The following is a 19,593-nucleotide window of genomic DNA, read 5'->3' as shown; positions in this document are numbered from 1 at the left end:
CCGGAGTTAAGACAACACATGTAACAGACTTGCAGCAAACATGTATAAAGTATAAAGGTAAGAACTCTCACAACATATTATTGTCACCTCTTATTTCTCCCATTAAATACAATTTTTAATTTTAACTTAAAATACAGGGTGCGTAAAAAAAATGGATACACACTTTGAAGAGTCATAGAAAATTTATTTCCCGTTCTACAATGTTAAATTTCTGGAAATGGAAAGCTTAAAGTCCAATTGGAAAAATAAATGTACTTTTCAAATGTGATTAATGTTCAAACTGGTGGCCATCAATATATTTCTGAGTACCAGTCACCACTGATTCCCTACATCGTATCAAAGTGTCCAATGAGATTTCTCCGCACCCCGCCAGAATCTCATTCCAAATTGTGTCCAGGTTACGTGGTTTACGTTTGTACATCTCATCTTTTACTGTGCCCCATAAGAAGAAATCCAGCGACGTGAGGTCTGGAGAGCGTGCACGAAACTCGATTGGTCCCCTGCGTCCTATCCACTGGCCTGGCACATTGTGATCCAGGTATGCTCGTACGTCCCTATGACCGTGCGGCGGGGTGCCATCTTGTTGGAAATAAAACTCATCATTACCGTATAATGCACGAATGGCAGGGAATATGTAGTCAGCAAGCATTGTTAGGTACGTTTCTCCAGTAACAGGACCTTCAAAGCGGAAAGGCCCAATGAGTCCCCTTGCAGACAAACCACACCACACATTTACACCAGGGAAATTCACAGCCTTTTCAACTGTAATGTGAGGATTATCTTCAGCCCAGTACACACAATTGTACCTATTGACAGTTCCATTGAGTTTGAATTGGGCTTCATCCGGCCAAAGTACGCTACCCATAAATCCCGGTTCACGTCTCACGCTTCAAAGCTCAAACGCACGTCCGCCATGTTGCAGTTACTTCCTTGCCACTGCTGCCACCTATTGAAGAAACATAACATTACTTTCTCACAGATATTTAACCTTGTAGAACGGGAGATAAATTGTCTATGACAGTTCAAAGTGTGTATACATTTTTTTGACGCACCCTGTACATTCACAACCTAGTATGTGTCTTATTAAGTATCGTTTTCAATGTTAGCAGAAAATGTGAATAGAATTGTAAATACTTATTTATAACTTTTTATATTCTATTATTTTTCACTAAATTTGTATGACATAGCACGTAAAATCACTAAATGTACGATCTGATACATAATAGTCAGCAGGTCTTTATTGAGAAATAAATAAATAAATAAACTACCTCCCATCTGTAGGTGACAGGTATAAGTTGTCTGGTTTACATTTGAGATTTAATATATATGAATGGGCAGTCAAACGAAAACCGAACACCTCCCTGATAGCCGGCCACTGTGGTCGAGCGGTTTCAGGCTCTTCAGTCCGGAACCACGCTGCTGCTACGGTCGCAGGCTCGAATCCTGCCTCGGGCATGGATGTGTGTGATGTCTTTAGGTTAGTTAGGTTTAAGTAGTTCTAAGTTCTAGGGGACTGATGACCACAGATGTTAAGTCCCATAGTTCTCAGAGCCATTTGAACCATTTTTGAACGGGCAGTCCTATGAAGACACTCTGCAGAAACTTCAACGAGCGATAAAGTCGAAACACCCAGGAATACTGTCGGAGGGAATCATCCGGTAACGCGATAACGTCCCCCTCTCCTCCCCCTCCTACCCCCTACCCCCGCCCCCTATGGGATGAAGGTACCCTTCAATGATTTGGTTGGGAAACATTGCAACATCCTCCGTAAATCCCGGAGGATCTCTCACCGGGTAATATTCACATTTTCGGCAAACTTACGAAATACATGCGTGGACGTCGGTTTCTGTCGAACGAGGAAGTGCAAGAGTGAGTGCGGTTTTGGATCCGTCAGCGGCCGACCGCTTTCTACGAAACAGGAATGGACCGTCTTGTCTCCAATTGGCGATGAACGTCTTAACGTCTGTGGTGATTACTTTTCGGCCGGCCAGGGTGACCGAGCGGATATAGGCGCTACAGTCTGGAACCGCGCGACCGCTCCGGTCGCAGGTTCGAATCCTGCCGCGGGCATGGATGTGTGTGTGATGTCCTTAGGTTAGTTAGGTTTAAGTAGTTCTAAGTTCTAGGGGACTGATGACCTTCGAAGTTAAGTCCCATAGTGCTCAGAGCCATTTTTTTAATTACTTTTCAACTGAACTATTCCATAGCCCTGCTGTGGTGGGTGTTCGGTTTTCATTGACTGCCCTCCTTATACTTCGCATTTACAAACGCGTAATTACTTCACCAGCAGTGACATTGTTAAGAATAGAGCAGTACATCAAACTAACGCACGAAGGAAACGGCTTTTGTAAACAGTAAGTACCTTGGCCGAAAGGATATAGTTTGAAACTTCCTGGCAGATTAAAACTTTGTGCCGGACCGAGACTCGAACTCGGGACCTTTGCCTTTCGCGGGCAAGTGCTCTACCAACTGAGCTACCCAAGCACGACTCACGCCCCGTCCTCACAGCTTTACTTCTGCCAGTACCTCGTCTCCTACCTTCCAAACTTTACAGAAGCTCTCCTGCGAACCTTGCAGAACTAGCACTCCTGAAAGAAAGGATACTGCGGAGACATGGCTTAGCCACAGCCTGGGGGATGTTTCCAGAATGAGATTTTCACTCTGCAGCGGAGTGTGCGCTGTTATGAAACTTCCTGGCAGATTAAAACTGTGTGCCGGACCGAGACTCGAACTCGGGCAAGTGCTCAACCAATTGAGCTACCCAAGCACGACTCACGCCCCGTCCTCACAGCTTTACTTCTACCAATACCTTGTCTCCTACCTTCCAAACTTTACAGAAGCTCTCCTGCGAACCATGCAGAACTAGCACTCCTGAAAGAATTATGGATCTAGTTTGTTTCCAAACAGGACACAAAGTGAGTGCCGTTGAAGAAAGAGATCATTAGAGGCGGAACACAAGACCGGATTACTAAAGGAGGGGACAGGAACCCTTTCAAAGGAATCACCAAGGTATTTGTCTTAAGTGATTTTGGGATACCTTGGGAAACCTAACTCCTTATAGCCGAATGGAGATATGAATCGTCGCCCTCCCGAATGCTAGTCCAGTGACGTACCATCGACATTCAAACTGATGTGCAGGAGGATACTTTAAGAAATGTGTCATACATGTCCTGCCACGCCAAGACCATTGCTCAAAAAGAACAGGGTATTGTCAGAAGAGAGTACATCTTCCTGATATCCTGGAGACACAGTTCCGCTGGAGTGTGGAGAACAAGTGCATCACAGTGTGAGAGTGAAATGACGTGCCAGCTGGAAACGTGCTCCAAACTTGTAGTGCACGTAGCAGTACGATTACAGTGGGGAAAACGTCTGAACTGTGCTTAGATTCACTGTGAAATTTTGGCGGTATATGGACCAGATGCAGTGTAGCGTCCCGTCGTAGCGAGATGGTGGCAACAATTTGATCAATGCCGCACAGATGTGGGTGATGCCGTTCGGAAAGAAAGACGATCAATATCGACCACAGACGACAATTTCCAGGCAGTCGAGGAATTTACTCTCAGTAACTTCAGATTTTTCGACATGGAGGACCTTCACACAATGGTTCTCGAATGGCTCCGAGACCAACGAGCGGAATTATGTAGTCGATGAATTGAACATTAGCAGAACGTCCGAACCGTTGTTTACAAAGACTTGGTGGCTAAGTACAAAAATAAGGTCAAGTATTTTTGTCGTTTTGAATCGTAATGCAGCAACAAACGAAAGTCACTTGACCGACTGTAATAATGTGTAGCTTATTTTTTTTAAGTCTTTGGTATTTTCACTGCACTACCGATAGAGAGATAATTGACGATGTGAAATTAAATTAAATTACTTTGTAACAAATCACCAGACACCACATGTTTCTTATAACGAAATACTCAGAAAAGCATCCCTTAACAACTTTTTATACAGGGTGTCCCAGCAGAAATAGTCAGTATTCAGGGATATTAGAGAAACGGTCATTAAATGCAAATAAGTCTAGTAAATATGGGCTCTAAAAGCATACCTTAATAGCTACGAGCGCTTCTTCATTGGAGCAGATGTGTTTCATTGAAGTGAAGACGAACAAGTGCTCATAGCTCTCAAGGTATTCTCCAGCCTATGTTTACGGGAGAATCTTTTTCTTTTTGACCCATACTACCACCTTCCAAAATACAGAAAGCAAAGAACTTGCAGTAGAAGTGATTTGTTTCACAGTATCGAAGATGAAAAAGAGTTCATAGCTACTAAGGTATTCAATAGCCTATGTTTACAAGTCATTTTTTTCTTGTACGTTCACCTCCCAACGTAGGGTAAGCAAATAGATTGCAGTAGAAGAGATCTGTTTCACAGTATCAAAAATGATAAAAAATACTCATAGTTATTTTAGAGCTCATGCTTTCCTGACGTTCTTGCTTTCAGTTATCGTTTCTGTCATATCCCTGAATACTGAGTATTTCTTCTGAGTCACCCTGCATATTGACTCTTATGAGGGACACCGGGTGTATACTGGGCGTAAAAAAACTACTTACATAGCAATTTAGAGCTTTTAGAAGAGATAAAAAGGAACACTTTTTACATTGCATGGCAGAAATGTCACACATGAGCCATTTTCCCTCTAACAGTCCATGAAGGTTTCGAGTCTATTGACATTCAGGGACATATGGTTCTAAGGTTGATGCCGAAAATGTGGTCCGTTTACATCAATGTGCAACTCGTCTCTGCGTACTAATGACTGTCTAGCACGCTTAGAAAACCGGATGTTCCATGAATAATGTTTGCATTTCAGCTACACGAGCAGTCAGCTCTTCCAGTGTGTCTGTCGGTGCCTCGTACACCGAACACTTCATCTTCCCACACAAAAAGGAACCCGTGTAGGAGCTCATCAAAATCTCTAAAACAATATTCATCACGCGGCAGTGTGAACACCGTCTTTCAACATTACTACCCGCAAAAATTTTGTACCCATGCATAGTTTTTTTTTTTTTTTTTTTTTTACACTTTATGTATTTTTGACGGACAGCCGCGTAATCCTGACGTAAAGCGTCGCCAGAAATAACTAGACACTGTCGAAACACATGATTTTGAATGATCAAGCAGAAAATCGTGGTCCCAGTTACCTAAATGGTGCGTGGACATCGAATAACATGCAATTACAAGCGCGTAAAACTGAATGTGGGACCTGCTCACATCGTTCCAACATCTAAACCATCTGTTTCCCGCTCTCACGCCTTGTAAATGAAGCGAGAACTGAGAACCATGATGGTAGGATGTTCACGTCATAGTGTTTGTTTATTCTCATGTACCCCTGAAGGCATTTCAACGGCGTTACAAGACATTAAATCAGATAAAGCTCAAGGTCTTGATAGGGTACACCCAGCATTATTTCTGCACTGTAGTAGATATGCTAAGACATGGCTAGCCCAATGTTTCTCTAATATTCAGCAAACAGGACCCATTCCACGACTTATGAAGCAAACGAAGATCATTGTTAGCTTAAAATCAAATAAACGCAACAACAAAGATATCGTCCCACTGCCCTTCTGCGTATGATGTACAAATTACTTGAGAGGCTGCCGTATAACAGAATACCTGTGTTCGAGACACTTGGAAAGATTCCTACCGAACACGCTAAATTCCGACCAGAACGTAGCTTTGCGGACAAAATACCTCATCAAAGTATACATAGAAGCTTGCTTCCAGAAGCAACTGTAGAGCTCTGCTGTATTCATTCATCTTCCTGCAACTTACGACACTGTACGGAGGCAGGGTGCTGGCTATCAGATGCTCCATCTGATAGCGCAACTTCTTAACAATTTGCTAACAGACCGGCCATTTCCAGTAATTATAGGATATGCCACTAGTAACCTAAAGACCCTTAACAGCGGCCTGCCTCAAGTCTCAGTCATAACGCCGCTACTATTTCAAATATGCCAGCCAACTCACCACAGAACGTTCGGTTATAGTTAAAGACCTAAGTAGAATGAGACGATATCTTTCGCAAACAGGAACCCTAACAAAACTGAATCCGTCTGTCTTCATCGAGTAATATCCTAGCCAACCTTGAACTGGATATATTTTTGGTGAGTAAGCACCTTGCACATAACAAATATTCACTATACCTATAAGCTATACTTCAGGGAACGCTGGCATTTAAACAACATTTAATAAAGACTGCAGCTAAATTGAGGTCAGAAAATAATTTTCTCCGAAAGTTATGTCGTAGAACATTGGGTTCTGTAGTCTCGACCTCACTATCAGTTGCCCTCGACTTATCTACTCAGCTGCAGAATACTGCTCCTGTGTACGGATAAACAGCTGCAACACGAATGTGGTACATACTCAGCTAAACCAAACAGTGCGGCCTGTTACTGGTACACTTAAGCCCACTCCAGAATTATGTCTACCAGCTCTGAGCATCATTCCATCACCAAACTGAGAGAAAGAATGTTCTTCTGAGGTAATATAAGAAAATCTGCAACTACACAAGAATGGTGTAACACTCCATCAGAGCTCCATACCTTACTCAAACTCAACAATAAACTGTGGAATGTCGATCTGACCCGTAGGACATTCAGTACACTCAACAGGATCCGAACTATCGGAGAGCGGTGATCTATTATGCAGGTAGTGAAAGACTACGACTCCGGACTGCATAGGTGGCTTTCCAAGTCAGACTGCTAGACATATTATTGAAGAGTGTCTTCGAAATTCGTACCCCGAAGACCACTCGGACTTCTTGAACACTAGATATGATCAATTATGTAAATAATATGTCCGTAAATTTGTAATTATGCATATGTTTTATTTGTATTTATAAAATGATATCTAACTACCATACCATTAATAATACACTACTGGCCATTAATATTGCTACACCAAGAAGAAATGCAAATGATAAACGGGTATTCATTGGACAAATATATTATACTAGAACTGACATGTGATTACATTTTCACGCAATTTGGGTGCATAGATCCTGAGACATTAGTACCCAGAACAACCACCTCTGGCCGTAATAACGGCCTTAATACGCCTGGGCATAGAATCAAACAGAGCTTGGATGGCGTGTACAGGTACAGCTGCCCATGCAGCTTCAACACGATACCACAGTTCATCACGAGTAGTGACTGGCGTATTGCGACGAGGGAATTGCTCGGCCACCATTGACCAGACGTTGTCAATTGGTGAGAGATATGGAGAATGTGCTGGCCGGAGCAGCAGTCGAACATTTTCTGTATCCAGGCACGTACGGGACCTGCAACATGCGGTCGTGCGTTATGCTGCTGTAGGGTTTCGCAGGTATCGAATGAAGGGTAGAGCCACAGGTCGTAACACATCTGAAATGTAACGTCCACTGTTCAAAGTGCCGTCAACGCTAACAAGAGGTGACCGAGACGTGTAACCAATGGCACCCCATACCATCACGCCGGGTGATACGCCAGTATGGCGATGACGAATACACGCTTCCAATGCGCGTTCACCGAGATGTCGCCAAACACGGATGCGACCATCATGATGCTGTAAACAGAACCTGGATTCATCCGAAAAATGACGTTTTGCCATTCGTGCACCCAGGTTCGTCGTTGAGTACACCATCGCAGGCGCTCCTGTCTGTGATGCAGCGTCAAGGGTAACCGCAGCCATGGTCTCCGAGCTGATAGTCCATGCTGCTGCAAACGTAGTCGAACTGTTCGTACAGGTGGTTGTTGTCTTCCAAACGTCCCCGTCTTTTGACTCAGGGATCGAGGCGTGGCTGCACGATCCGTTACAGCCATGCGGGTAAGATGCCTGTCATCTCGACTGCTAGTGATACGAGGCCGTTGGGATCCAGCATGGCGTTCCGTACTACCCTCTTGAACCCATCGATTCCATATTCTGCTAACAGTCATTGGATCTCGACCAACGCGAGCAGCAACATCGCGATACGATAAACCGCAAACGCGATAGGCTACATTCCGACGTTTATCAAAGTCGGTAACGTTATGGTACGCATTTCTCCTCCTTACACGAGGCATCACAACAACGTTTCACCAGGCAACGCCGGTCAACTGCTGTTTGTGTATGAGAAATCGGTTGGAAACTTTCCTCATATCAGCACGTTGTAGGTGCCGCCACCGGTGCCAACCTTGCGTGAATGCTCTGACAAGCTAATCATTTGCATATCACAGCATCTTCTTCCTGTCGGTTAAATTTCGCGTCTGTAGCACGTCATCTTCGCGGTGTAGCAATTTTAATGGCCAGTAGTGTAATTATTTGCGTATGGACGCTGCTGTATCAAGCACTGACATTAGATGTGTTTTCCTGACTGTCTACATGGCTCTCATTCTCTCTCCTTGTGCTATTTTTACGTATCAGCCCAAATGGTTCTTGTCGTTTTGATGCTGATTCTCGGGCTGTACTACCCTACAGTTTTCCTTTTGATTGAACAGATTTCTGTCTTGTACGTCCACTGCTTCTATCTTCCCTTTCTCGAGGTCCTTTCCACCTTCCAAAAGTTTTTGTCCATACATTGTAACAGCCAAAATCACTGTGCCTGAGACGATGTTTTCCGGAAACACTATTAATATTTTCTAGAGAATATGCATCTGCAGACGACTGCAGAACTATTCTAGCCGGCTCTAACGCACATTTGGCTAAAGGATCGCGAAGACCAATGAAATTAAGGCTCCTACGGAGGTATGTAGACAGTCCCTCGCTCCAGTTGCGAGTGGGACAGGAAAAGAAATGACTACTAGTGGTACACGGTATCGTCCGTCATACCAGCACAGTGGATTGCAGTATATGTATGGAGATGGCTTTCTTTTCAACTTCTTGCATCCATACCATATTCTCTAATCTTGTGTTGTCATACTAATGTTTTTCTCCTGGTACATTGTACATCCGAAGATGACAGCTGGCGCCTGTCTAAACCGCTCATTGAGGGAACAAAAATATTACAGCACACAATCTTCGTGCCAAATAGTCTCATTTACCAAATATCAGAGCTCTCCTATCAAAATATGCAACTTACATTGTTCAAATGAAATATACTTTGGAATGCAGCGATCTGGAATGAATGACATGGTATCACGTTCAGCACCTTTACGAACTATTGTTATTTTAGCTCATCTGGTACAAAGGATCGTTGTGATTAATGTATCGTTGACAGAGCGGTGGGTACAGACGGTGCGCTGCGCTCGGAGTGTTCATCGAACTTACGGACAACCCAAATTTAGATGGCAGGACGTTGATTTGGGTCCCACACTTCCTTATCGCAATTCCGTTTACTTTACGACTGTGTCACCATGCTTGGTTTGAATTCGATGTGAAGTAACGCAATATCAGTTTTGTGGTAGAAATACAGCTGTATTAGCCAGAAACTACCATCTTTAGTTTATATAGTGATTTTTTTTGAGCTATAAAATTACCTTTTCATCGATTACGGCATTTCTTTCTAATGTCACCTCGGCAAAGCCCAGAAGTACAAGAAAAGAAAAAAAATCCTCCATAAGTACAACACGATTAGTATCGCTTTCAAAAACAATGGTCTCCATTCAGCTACACATAATTCATGAATTAGCCAGGATTAATGAAGAACGAGCCTCTCGAACATTTAGGAAGGGGGAAATGAAATAGTTATACGTAGTGCAAAGGAAATATTCCAGCGTAAGCTAAGAAAGACATTAGCCTGTCTGAAAGTCTGGATAACAAATCAGCTGCATAATTATTTTTCTACGAGAAAAGGAAGAGCGAGGATCGTAAAGTCATATTTGTCATTCCACATCTGCTTAAGACAGTATTTCATTTCTTAAAAGTAGTGGATGCGTCACAGTGAATGTTTGGTTGTACCATGTAATGTTACATTAATCACATAATCTTGACAGTCACATTAATTTCCGAGACCTTGAGATTATACGAAGTAGCAAGCAGCACGATCTTAGCTGGTATTTCTCGAGCCGCGCTGACAGACAGGTTTTAGTTCAAGAGCCTGCAGTGCCACCGTTCCGTTTCTTTGAATTAATTCTGTGCTAATGGGGCATGACCTTCATTTGACCGCGAGACACCGGACTGCGGAGCGATTATTCTCGCGTGCAGTAGCAGCTCAGTAATTGCGTTTATCAAAATGCACTTCGTGTAATTTTTCCTCCTATCTATGTAATTATGTAGTTCTCAATTCGTTCGAGCAACCAATCATTCATGATATGAAACACAGTCATAGCTCAGTCACTCAAAATGATTCAGCAATTTTACTTGTTAGAATGAAATCAGGCGATGATACTTCTTCTCTGGAAGCTCGTGGTTTGCAGCAGTCTGCTAATCTGTACAAATAAAATGCCTCGTAATTTTGGGAGCGTTGTATAATCAGTCGGGAAACCTAAGATCAAGCAGATATTTGGCTTTGATGAAGTTTAACGTTCCGAAGAAGTGATGGAGCTCTTGGATTATTAAGTGCAGGTTCGTATCCAGTCTTTCGGAAGTTCCCTTCTGATTAACAACTACGCAATATATCGATGAATATCATTAATTCTCAAATGTCAAATACTCACCTTTTGTATGAAGGAGCAATATATATATATATATTTCCCTTTTAATCGTACAATTTCGCATCAGTTATCTTCTGTCATAAATCTCAATAATCAGATTACAGTTCTTCAAACAAAGCTCAGGCTAATCGGCACGAAGACAATCTCGGAAGCTATTTTTCTAACAACCCCCAGAGAGAGTACTATAAAGAATAATTATGCGCTCATGGCATAGCTATTGTATGAAACTACTTTGCGCATGGATTCTGCGAGTATGAAGATAGAAAATTAGTAAACGTCATTTACGGGTAGAATTGTATCAGAATAATTCATCGAATATAAAGAGATATTACAATTGCCCCTCGCAGCGAGCAAAGTTAATGATAATACACTTTGCGAGCTAACAGGAAAAATTTGTTGGGTTGTTTATTCAAAAGAGGAATATTTTGAATTAATAGTATTTTACTGTAGAGAGTATGGGTAACATGTTAAGACAGTAAGTTACGAGAATACCTGAGCTGTAGCTTTTACATGTACCGGGGTATATCCGCATCCCGAGTACATAACCAGAGAATATGTAGATTGGTGTAATTACGAAAAGATCTACCCATTTGGGAACTGGCCTTCGCAGGGATATCCTGGAAAACCCGGAAGAATAGACCCCAGCTCAGGTATTAAAGAAGATAGGAAAGCCTAAATCCAGTAATTTTGAAATATATAGAAGCTCCATAGATTAGATCGAATGAAAAGTGCCTCATAGCCAAAATAATTTTACAATATTGCTCAAAAAAATTTTCAAAATTCTTCTTTCGACGATTTAGCCGGCGATCTCGTTGTGAAGTCGATGGAACAGGAACACTGGGTACGGACAGCTGGTAGGCGACGTACAGCGTTTGGTTGAGGCGGTACGGATGACAGGCGATGGCTTATGGTACAGGATAGAAGCTGGTAATGTGCCGTAGAAACAGCAAGATGATCTCAGGAACAGATGGTCAGGGACGTGAACATGGAACAGGTTTAAAGTGGAATAAGAAAAGGTTCTGACTGAATAAATCCCTGGAAGAGAGTAGATTAAGGCAACGAAGTCCATATTTCATCGTTGAACTCAAAATCGGAGAGGATTCTTATATTCTTCCAATTGTACTAGACTGGAACATCCATCAGTCCTGACAATTCCGAATTTTTTTGTAGTCCTCAATACCAAAGTTGTTTTGCATTACAACTGCTGATTGTCCAAAACCTAGCCAAATAGACTGTGGGCATTTAAATTTTGTTGTAGCTCATATCGAATGTATTCCTCTCAAAAAAAATTTTTTTTTTAATCTAATCTTCGTTTTGTTATAGTGCAGGTGGAAGTAGAGCATTGAATCTGTCCGAGGTTTGCTTTCAATTACGAAATTATGGATAAAATTTAAGTTTACACCTGATGAAAATTTTTAAACATTGGCATATGACACTGACTCCACAAAAGGAATAATTTCTAGAAAAATTCTCTGAAAAATTTTCATTATTCTTATAATTAATTGATTTATAGATCCACCTGCAAATAAATATCATTAATGATGGCGTATGTTCATTTAACAAATCAGCCACTCGCAGAATCTTCTTCATTCTCTCATGAACATTTATGGAAATATATTTCAACAATTATGTCCATAATATGAAACACACAAACTACTATTCTTAAAATGTTAATTAAAATTCTTAAATTAATTGTCCTGGTAGAGGAGGCATAATGAAAAATCTAAAAATTATAATAATTTTCTCTCGGGAAACCAGAGAGTTTCTTCAATTGTTTGCAGCAGTGACGTTATCGACTGTTGCTCCTTTCACAGTTCATTTGTTTTCTCCCACGAACAGCGCACATCATACACACAGCGTATTTACCTGCATATCCCGCACTGTTCAAGTTTCACACGCAATTCTCACATAAGTGCCGTGTCTTGGGGAAATGTAGATGCACTTTCATTGTATATCACTATGGCTTCTGCTCATAGTCCACACCTAAAAACACTAGTATTTAACAATTTCTTCTACCTATCTTAAAATTTTGTGGTAAACTATCACAGTAGTAATCTCACTGTCTCTTAACCTATCACAGGAGTAATCTCACTATCTCTTAACCTATCACAGGAGTAATCTCACTGTCTCTTAACCTATCACAGGAGCAATCTCACTGTCTCTGAACCTATCACAGGGGCAATCTCACTGTCTCTTACCCTGTAGACAACATAAACTTCTTGATATTTATATACACATTCGACTCATAGTCAAATTCCACTCTAAATTCTTCTCCATATTTGGTTTCACAGATCTATGATCCTTCAAAAAATTTCTTAATATCATTATGCGGGAACAATTCCTTTATTCTTTTCGATCCGGGATATGTCAACAAGTATGATCCAGGATTTGGTGTATTTACAATAACATATGGTCCGGTATAAATAAGGTTCCATTTCTTTATGTTCTTCATCAGTTTCGAGGAATGGATGTGTCGCCTCAATAAAACCTTTTCTCCAAGATGAAACGTCTGAATCCGGTAAATCCGTTTATCATATGTCAATTTCCGTTGTATTGCCTTTTTAGTTAAATTGACAAGTGCGAGTCGAATCTTTTTCTCCCATTTTAAATTCTGGTCTTCCTACTTTGGCAGATGGTTTATCCAGAAGTTCTTTTCAATCTGACTAAACATAAGCTCTGTTGGAGTAAAGTTAGTTGAGGTATGTGTCAGATTATTAAATATTTGTTCAAATTCTGACAAATAATCAGCCCATGATGTTTGTTTACTGTGATAGTATGTACGCATAAATCGGTTTAATTCTCGGAAAACTCGTTCTATTGGACCACCTTGTGGATGGTAACATGATGTCAAAATTTGTCGAATACCAAGTTTGTTAATGTTTGCTTCCATTTAAATCCAGTAAAAATTCTGGCATTATCTGTAATTATGGATTTCGGTAAACCTACATGCGGAAGATAGTCACGCACCAATCTCACTACAACAGCTCTGGTAGTAGCACACTTTAATGGACATAGTTTTACATATTTTGTAAACACGTCAAAGAATCCAACAATAAACTTGACTGCTCCTCTTGATCGTGGGAGAGGGCCGCAGATATCACACGAAATTAACGCCCTTGGCTCTCGTGGAATAATTGAATGCAGAACATGCTTACTACCTGTATTATCCGGTTTTGCCTTTTGACAGAGTAAACAGTTTTGTATTGTTTGGTGCACTTTTCTCCGAATATTCGGAAAATAACAGTATGCTCCTATTTTATTGGCACATATAATTACACCAAAATGTCCCCATGATAAGTGGGTAAACCAAACTAATTTTTCCTCATATTCCTTCGAGATAGATACACACCACCGTGGATTGTTGTCCTTCCCACATCTGAAGAATAATACTCCATTTACTAATTTATAATGACCTAAACCAGCCCTTGAATTTTGTTGTTCCTTTAGCTGAATTATCTTCTTCCATCGAGGGTCTTTTCGTTGTAAGTTTCCCATATCTCTAAAAAGATGTACATAATAAGTCTTGTAGATATTGTCCTGCAACAGTAATACTGGAAAATCCGAAGTATTTACTGATTCTATTTCCGGCGTTAAACCTTCTGGGGATCTTGACAGTGCATCCGCAATAATATTTTCTTTGCCAGACACATGAATAATTTTAAATTGGTACTGTTGTAGTGTCATTGTCCAACGTGACAGTCTAGGATGTAATAATTTACATGTTTGCAAAAAGGTTAGTGATTGATGGTCACAATACACAATCGTTTTCGAACCATATAAATAATAGTTAAACTTCTTGAATGCCCAGATAACCGCAAGTACTTCAAGTTCTGTGGTCGTATAGGCTCTTTCACAGGGCGATAACACTCGACTAGCAAATGCTATTGGACAGAATGTTGGTACCCCTTTTATTTTCCTTATTTGGAAGAGACAAGCACCTAATCCAACATCCGATGAATCCGTGGTCAGACAGAGCTCACAATTCATATCAGGGTGATATAATAAGGATGCGTTAACGAGTTGGTCTTTAATGTCTCGAAAAGCTAGTTCACATTCTTCAGTCCATTGCCATGGCACATCCTTCCGTAGAAGGCGGTTTAATGCCTCAGAATTCATGGCTTGAGTCTTTATGAAACGACGGAAGAACGATACGATACCTATAAATCCCTTCAGCTGTCTTTTATTCCGTGGCGATGGAAAATTTCGAATCGCACTTATCTTCTTCTCGGTAGGCAGGATACCTTTCGCATCTATCATATGTCCTAAGACTTTAATTTGTGGTAAAGCAAAATGAGACTTTTGTAAGTTTACTGTAATTCCGGTTTTCTTGAAAACAGCAAAAATCCTTTCCAAAATATGCAAATGCTCTTCCCATGTTTTCGTGGCTATTAATAAGTCGTCAACAAACACAGTTATACGACTACGCAGTTCTGGTCCAAGAACATAATCCAACGCTGAAATAAATATTCCGGCACTAATATTAAGTCCGAACGGGACAACTCTAAATTGGTAACTTCTCCCAGCATAGATAAATGCGGTATATTTCCTAGATTCTTCATCCATTTGGACCTGCCAGTACGAACTTCTCAAATCAACACTAGTTAAGTACGAAACATCCTGGAAATTTTGAATTAATTCATCTATATTTTCCGGATGAGTTCTTACAGGTACTATTATTTTATTAATCTCTCTCGCATCCAGAACTAATCTAACGTTACCTCCAGGTTTTGGGACGACTAAGAGCGGAGAACAATATGGACTAGTTGATGGCTCAATCAAGTTCCATTCTAACATTCTATTTATCTCCCTTTGAACGGATTGTTTTAAACGCCAGGGGATCGGATAGTGCGTGTAACAGTAAGTCTGATGTGGCTTCACTTGTAAGTGACAAATATACCCTTTAATAATTCCTGGTTTCTCATCAAAAATCTCTTCATATGCCTCTAACAAATAATGAAGCTGCTGCCTTCGTTCTCCGGTAAGCTGATTTGATTCACTAGCTTTTATCATTGTTGTTTGGTTAAAGTCCTCCTGTTGTATCAAATCCTTTGAAAGCTCCTTCCAACGACCGTTTGTAGTGTCAATTAATTGAATTATGGCACCGCGACAATATTTCTCATGCACCGTTTCCTTTCTATTTAAATCCAGTGCTATCTCTTCTCCATTTAATCTAAATTTAACTATTCCTTCCAAAAAATCAATCTGATAATCGTACTCCTGCATACTCCCAGTACCAAGAATACAGTCCAGTAATAACTTCTCCACTACAAGGAACGTGCATTTGATTGCTACATTTCCCATTTTCATCTCCAATTGTGTTTGTATTTTGACATTGGGAGAGCGTGCTCCAACAGCTCCGACGATTTTGCAGTTCTGTACTGGCAAAATTGGTACCTTCTTCTTCCTAACAATTCTCCGAAAAAGTGCGCCTGAGATGACATTGGCGGAAGCGGCGGTATCTAATATCACATTCGTTGGAACTTCCTCTATTTCAACAAATACTTCCGATACCGGAACACTCGATCTGTCATTATGACACGTTATTAAATCCTTTGTTAACTCTTCAGCCAACAGCTCACCATCATTATATCTTAACAATTGTAATTTTACTGTTTCACCCCTAACAGATCCCCTGACCGCTCCTCCGGGGCACGATGCGGTCATGTTTAGTTTGACTGATTGTTGGTCCGATTGGTATTTGTCTCTTCAGCTACTTCAATGATTATCGGTTGTTGTAGTGAATTCTGTCTATGTTGTCTTGCTTGATTCGTGTAATTATTGTTGTTGTTCTGGTGGTGTTGGTAGAACTGTCCTGTGTTGCCATACATTGGATTATATCGATTGAAATTCCTACTGTTCCTAAAATAGCCCCTCGCTGCACCATTACCAAAGTTTCCATTATGGTAATAATTATTGTTTGCATTTTGTCCATTTCCAAGTCTCCTCGGAGAGTGTAGTTGGTTATGATTATTGTTACTGCTACCATTACTGCCATTCCCACTAGAGTTGCAGCCCGGATTCGCTTCTATTGCTCTTCTTTGATATGACATTTCTCTTGCCCTTTTATTGTCCTCCTCAATTATATCAATACGATCAAGCGTAGTCATAAATGAGTCTATATCCTTATCACTTATATATAACAGCTGATTTCTTATACTGGTGGGTAGTCTGGACTTGAGTATTCTAACAAGGGAACCTCCCCATCGCACCCCCTTCAGATTTAGTTATAAGTTGGCACAGTGGATAGGCCTTGAAAAACTGAACACAGATCAATTGCGAAAACAGGAAGAAGTTGTGTGGAACTGTGAAAAAATAAGCAAAATGTACAAACTGAGTAGTTCAAGGCAAGATATGCAACATTAAGGAGCTTGGGAACGCAGGAGCGCCGTAGTCTAGTGGTAACGTGAGCAGCTGCGGAACGAAAGGTTTTTGGTTCAAATCTTACATCGAGTGAAACGTTTAACTTTTTATTTTCAGTTTATGTGACAAACTCTTATGTTTTCATCACTTTTTTGGGAGTGATTATCACATCCACAAGAAAACCCAAATCGGGCATTGTAGAAGAATCTTTTTACCCATTCGTCAAGTGTACAAGTTAGGTGGGTCGACAACATATTCCTGTCATGTGACGCACATGCCGTCACCAGTGTCGTATAGAATATATCAGATGTGTTTTCCTGTGGAGGAATCGGTTGACCTATGACCTTGCGATCAAATGTTTTCTGTTCCCATTGGAGAGGCACGTCCTTTCGTCTACTAATCGCACGGTTTTGCGATGCGCTCGCAAAACACAGACACTAAACTTGTTACAGTGAACAGAGATGTCGATGAACGAACGGACAGACAAAACACAGACACTAAACTTATTACAGTGAACAGAGATGTCGATGAACAAACGGACAGATAATAACTATGCAAAAATAAAGAAAGTAAAATTTTCAGTCGAGGAAAGACTTGAACCAAGGACTTCTCGTCCTGCAGTTGCTCACGCTACCACGAGACCACAGCGCTCCTAAACTCATATTGTCCATTATGTTGCCTATGTGGCCCATGGACTACTCAGTCTGTATATTTTGCTTATTTTTTCACAGTTCCACACAACTTCTTCCTGTTTTCTCAATTGATCTGTGTTCAGTTTATCAAGGCCTATCCATTGTGCCAACTTATAACTAAATCTGAGGGGGGTGCGATGGGGAGGTTCCCTTGTAAGTATATTCGGCAAAGGAATCGGTGCATCCCAATACAAAGACTTATTAATGTATTTCTCAAAATATCTCTTTAGAGATCCTCTAGAAAATGAGAAAGGCTCAGGATATAATACTTTCTTCCTAAGTCTTTCTTGTATTCCAGCAGACCAATATTTTGCTAGAAAAGCCTGCTCAAATTCTTTGTAACATTTACAATAAGATGCTTGTTCGGATGCCCACAATGCTCCTGATCCTTGTATGTATCCAGATACGAAACTAATCTTTTGCCATTCTGTCCAAGATCGTGGAAATAGACCTCTGAAACTTCGAATAAAGTCTACAGGATGAACATTCTTTTTGTCAGGGTTAAAGATTTGAAACTGTCTCTGTTTAATCATCTTTTCCTCAACGGTACTACGATTCCAAAAATCATCCTGTTCGTACTCTTCCCTGTGGCTATCCGTTATATCGAATCTAACTTGTGACGTTCCAGTTCTGTCTACATCGGATCTTGACGTGCACGGAATTTCACGCGCAGATTGAGAATGTTGTTTCCTACTTCTCGCTGTTTCTAAATCCTCCTGCGAGAGATTTAGTGATCTTTCGATATTTTCTTTCCAACGCGAGAATTCTCCGCCATGTTGTTCTCGAACTTCCTTTAACCCTTTGTTGAAAAAATTCTCCTCAGAACTCTCTGAAATTGACTGTAAAGCTACTTTCACAGTTTCTTCTACGGTTTCCGAAGGGAAATTTTGCCCCTCTAATGTCATTTCTGAAAACTTTCCCGCAAGTACATTCATTCTATGTTCCACTGTCTCCTGTTTTTCCTTCACTTCGTCAAATTGCTTCTTTAGATTATCTTGGGATTCTATAATTTCTGGTATCATAGCTACGGAACACTGTATGTCCTCTTGAGCTTGTATTACTTGAGGAACCAATTCTACTTGTTTTTGTATCGTGTCAATTTTGACGGATACATATTCGGTTAGTTCCGCTTTTAATTTACTATTGTTTCCTTGGCATTGTTGGCGGACCTGCTCAATTTGAGCAATAAGATTCTGTTCGGTCCTTTCTGCCTGTTCTTTTATTTCCTGTGTCTGGGTATTTAATCTCTGATCTAATTGGGTAAAGGTTGCTCTTAACTGATTTTGTAATTCTGTTTGATTTTCGGCTAATTGATTTTGGAGTTCATTTTGTATAACGGATAAGTCTCGTTTTACTTCCGCTTGGCCTTCTGCTAATAGAGACAACTGTTGCATAATAACAACTAATGTGTCAGCAACAGTCTGATCAGCTGTTGTATGAATGTTTTCTGAACCATCGGGATTATTTATATTGCTACCGCTAGCCACAACAGTCTCAGAATTGCTATCCGTGGCCTCTGCTCCTGCGCAAACAGCTGAAGACTGTTGCACTTCTCGTTGCTGATTCAATAACATTTTAAATGCCGCTCTAGTCAATACCATTAAATAACTGTCAATATCAGGTTCTAATCACTAAATACAGTTTCAAATTTACTGTCGTAGACACACTTTACTTTCAAATTACTTCACAGATGGTATAAAGTTCAATGTCCAGATACGAAAATCACACAATATACAGTTCTACAACCTAACTACTATCTGGAAAAAAGTTCTTTCTAAATTGATTTCAAACTATTTTAACCACAGGATAAAAAAATTAGATTTCTCTGGCCTTGTTCTGTAGTCTCGGTGTTGTCAAATAGTTGAAATCGTTTCTAGGTATCAGCAATCTTTTACTATGGGCACCGAATCTCTCTCCAGATTAGTTCCTCTCGTTCTCGTTGGTTTTTATGAAACAAAAAATACATATATTATATAACAATCCAAGAGAGTCCT

This window comes from Schistocerca americana, chromosome 1 (genome assembly GCF_021461395.2).
Source record: "Schistocerca americana isolate TAMUIC-IGC-003095 chromosome 1, iqSchAmer2.1, whole genome shotgun sequence".
Classification (NCBI taxonomy): domain Eukaryota; kingdom Metazoa; phylum Arthropoda; class Insecta; order Orthoptera; family Acrididae; genus Schistocerca; species Schistocerca americana.
This window is presented reverse-complemented; position numbering follows the sequence as displayed.